Source organism: Acanthopagrus latus, chromosome 21 (assembly GCF_904848185.1).
Source record: "Acanthopagrus latus isolate v.2019 chromosome 21, fAcaLat1.1, whole genome shotgun sequence".
Classification (NCBI taxonomy): Eukaryota; Metazoa; Chordata; class Actinopteri; order Spariformes; family Sparidae; genus Acanthopagrus; species Acanthopagrus latus.
The window spans coordinates 22,335,214-22,339,353 of record NC_051059.1 but is presented as its reverse complement, the minus strand read 5'-3'; positions in this window follow the sequence as shown (position 1 = coordinate 22,339,353).

The window sequence follows — 4,140 nt, the reverse complement described above, 5'->3', positions numbered from 1 at the left end:
CGGAGCGGCGGCAGTGATTCACTGCAGGAAAAGTGCCGAGTTTTTGTTTTTGATGCAGACACGTCACGCACAGCGGCACCCAGTCCTTCAACCCCACCTGCCGTAGTGAAAGACTTCCGGTATGTGTGAGCTGACAATAGAAATGATGGCTTGTTCAATAACCATCCTCTTCTTTATTACCCTGACATCCGTCCTTTGGGGTCCGAGGTATTTTCCAGGACCAGGTGACCCTTCACCTCGCACCGCTAAACTCTGACCCCCACCCTGTGCGGTCCGGATTAAACTGGGGAGCCGCAAACCTGGTGACACACATAACAAAGACACCTGCACCGATATCATTATAGTTAACTTGGGGCTGGGCAGTATAGCTCTATCATGTCATCATCGTAATATATAGCTTTAGATTTTGGATATTGTTATATTCCGGCATATGTGTTTTTTTTTTTGTTTTTTTTTGTCTTTAGTAAAGTCTCTGAACTGACCAGACTGCTCTACCTAGCTGTCACATCCACTTTACTGATAAATGTTTAGCATAAATGTCACCGTGTTAATATTGTGTGAAAGTACCAATGGACATACAGTATTTACAATACTGTTGCCATATCAGGGTCTTTGGTCGAAATGATGGTGATATTTGATCACACAGCCCAATGTAATGAAACGCTTTTGAGGATATTTTAAGTCTGGAGATGTCTAAAGTTTATAAAGCTACACGACAACAGGGAGGGGATCGCTAAGTTCACAAAGGAGAGGAAGTTAGCTAGAACAACAACAACACTTACAGCAGCTTAACGAAAACAACACATCACTGTTAGCAACATGGCTCCTATTAGCAGCCCGGCTACATGTCCAGAGCATAAAACAACTGTATTAATCCAAATTTGACCTAAAAACTGTGACGTCAGTAGGCACGTAGGCACGTTTTGTTGTTTACTGGTCTAGCATGGATTACTGGTTTTGAACATCTCATGTCCAGGTGGTAAGGCTGAACACATATCAGTCTGGAAACATATTCTGACACAACACCGGAGTGCTCTCCATCCAGGGAACGCTCTTGTTTTACCTCCGTTTCTGTCCCTCCTCCATCAGCAGGCTTCTTTTTCTGTTGCAGTGCAGAGAATCCACAGTTATTCCAGTCGCTCCACCGTTAGCTGGGGACAGTGACCGGGGGAAACGATGCCTCGTCCTGTTTTGGCTGTCCTCCTGACAGTTTAACCATGATAAAAATGAAATAAAAGCAGCTTAGATAAAAATGAAAATATCCAGGAAGTGCTGAACCTTAGAATAAATAAATAATAACATTTTTAAACAATAAAAACTCAGCTAAAACAAGACAAACCAGCTCTGAACTGAAAACAATAATTGCAAATGAAAACAAAAGCAAAAAAAAAACAAACAAACAAAAAAACACAGAACTTTAATAACAGAGTTTTCTCCCAGTGTTCATTTCTCAGGCCTGAGGGTCCGCACTGCTAATAGTCATGTTTGTCATCATCTCATTATTTCCACAAGATCTTACATCATTTTGCTGCTTAATGCTCCAAACACACAATATTGGATGTTGGATGCTGACAACATTTGTCTTCCTGCAGCCACACTCCCTCCCTCCCCCCCTAAAAAAAAAAAAAAAAAACAATTCACAGAAAAGCAGTTTCTGTTTCTTTTCCTTGCTTTCTGTCTGCGTTTAAGTGTGTCACCTGTTTCTAATAGACTTATTGCAGAACATTTTAAAATGCTGCGGGGCCGAGTATCGAGTGAGACCTGCTCCAGTGAATATTTCAGCCTGGAGGAATTCTGTGAAGTAATGGTCTGCTAAGTAACTTCACTGCATTGAGCTCAATAGTTCCTCCACACTGCTCACAGGAAGGATTTCTTTTTTTCTTTTCTTTCGCGTCCGTAACCATGCTTAATTTGAGAGGGAGAAAAAACATATTACAGGTGTGTGTGTGTGTGTGTGTGTGTGTGTGTGTGCAGCAGGGAAGGGATTTCCAGATTTTCCAGCTCTCCTGCAATCTAATGGGTTATTTGTCATCTGCAGAGTAAAGGATTTTTAAAAGTCAAGCCAGGACCGACTCCCTCCCTATCCTTTCTCTCGCCCTCCCTCTCTTTCCCACTACCCCCCTGACACTCGCAATGGGAGATCGATAGGTTATTGATCAACTCTCTCTATCGCCAACCCACCAGACTAATCACCTTAACACCAGCCCAACTCTCTCCTCTCCTCTCCTCACTCCTTTCCTTTCCTGCCCTTTCCTCCTCCTCCTCCTCCTCCTCTCTTTCTTCCTCCTCCTCTCCTTCCTTGTTGTTCGTGCTCTGTTTCACACTCATTCGCAGAGTAAACGGCGTCTTTCTTCTGCGTTTGGAGCTGGAAAGACAGCCTGATGAGTGTTTTCCCCTCTGAAGTAAACACACACACACACACACACACACACACACACACACACACACACACTTAAATGGACATTAAACGTTCATCCCTGTATCTCCCTCTCGGATCAGGAACAGAATCGGCTGTGCTTTAGATAAAACAAGAAAATGTACGGTTGTGGCCGCCGCTCTTCATCCATCTCTCATTTCTCCTCTCTCTCTCTCTCTCTCTCTCTCTCTCTCTCTCTCTCTCTCTCTCTCTCTCTCTCTCTCTCTCTCTCTCTCTCTCTCTCTTCTCTCTCTCTTCTCTCTCTCTCTGTGTCTTTGTTCGAGGGCAAAATCGATGGAGTGTATGAAACCAGCATATTTCTCTGCCTCCTGCTGTAGGAGACCTGAGGGAAACAAGACATGGAGAGGCTGGTTTGAAGTCAATCTGTACAATTTTGCTTGTCTTTCATTTAAAATATATATAGCCAACATATATATTTGGTGGTTGGTGGTCAATTTCTAAAGTATTTGAAGCTTTAAACACAGAGGCTTTCGTACAAAAACAAAATAAGAAATCGTAAATATTTTCATGCAGAAGTTAGAAGGTGACCTAATTTCCTCTATGGGATTAATACAGTTATCTATCTATCTATCTATCTATCTATCTATCTATCTATCTATCTATCTATCTATCTATCTATCTATCTATCTATCTATCTATCTATCTATCTATCTATCTATCTATCTATCACATGTAACCCCTCGGATTCATTTTAATAGCTAAACAAACTAAATAATCAAACTCTCTTTGTTTTCTTGACTGAATTAACAAACTGACTTTAGAGGACATACAGTTTCACTCTGTTTATATGTGGCGGACCCTGCCACACCTTTCCAGCTTCAAACAGTGCTCTTGGACTTTACGTTCCTCTGAGAATAAAAACAAATATTTTTCGTCTTTTTTTTTTTTGCTGAGCTTGTTTCATCGTGTTTATTACCTCCCTGAGTTTCTGAATTGCTTTTTCCAAAACGACATAGTGCACCTTTAAGTTGTGTTGTTTTTAAACATTAAAGGGTTTTTATCTTAAAGCACATCAGTCTGTACAACACATCACTCGACACACGTGGTTAAAAATGACCTTTCTTTTTTGGTGCACTAACTAGTTTCCACAACAAAGTCCAGAGAGGTCAGGGTTGTTTTCGCTTTTTTTTTTTTTTTCTTCCAGTTTTCGATCCAGGGGGCCGACAGAATGATGTCCGATGATGTCCCTTTTGGGTACGGCCAGCATGAGGTCCTCCAGCCGACTGTATGGTGGAGATAAGAGTCTCACTCATAAGCCTCAAACTGCACCTGAGTGATGCGATGTAAAGCGGATAATCCCTGCAGGAGGCGCGGAGGGACTCGTGACCTTTGGGTGTAAAACGTTTGAAGACGGCGTCGGTCTCGATATTAAAGCGACAATAGTGCAACTTTTAAAATCAAGTCTGGGGAAAGAGCTGATTCTTGAGTTTCCCCCAAAACGTTTTGGTTTAACGCTTCAGGTCAGACGCCAAAAATGCCGGTTTTGTTCTTGATTTTGATTGGTGGTATTTGGACGATCCAGGGCACGAGACTGGCGGACCCCGCCGCTCGTCCAGTGTTGGACTGGATCGACTCCAGCGTCCTGCGACCCTGAAAAAAAGGACGAGCGGTTGCAGTAAAAGATGGATTGATGGAAAATGGACTCAGCTCAGGAAGTTACATACTGTGACTTTAAGCAGCTGAAGATAAAGGGCTATTTCATA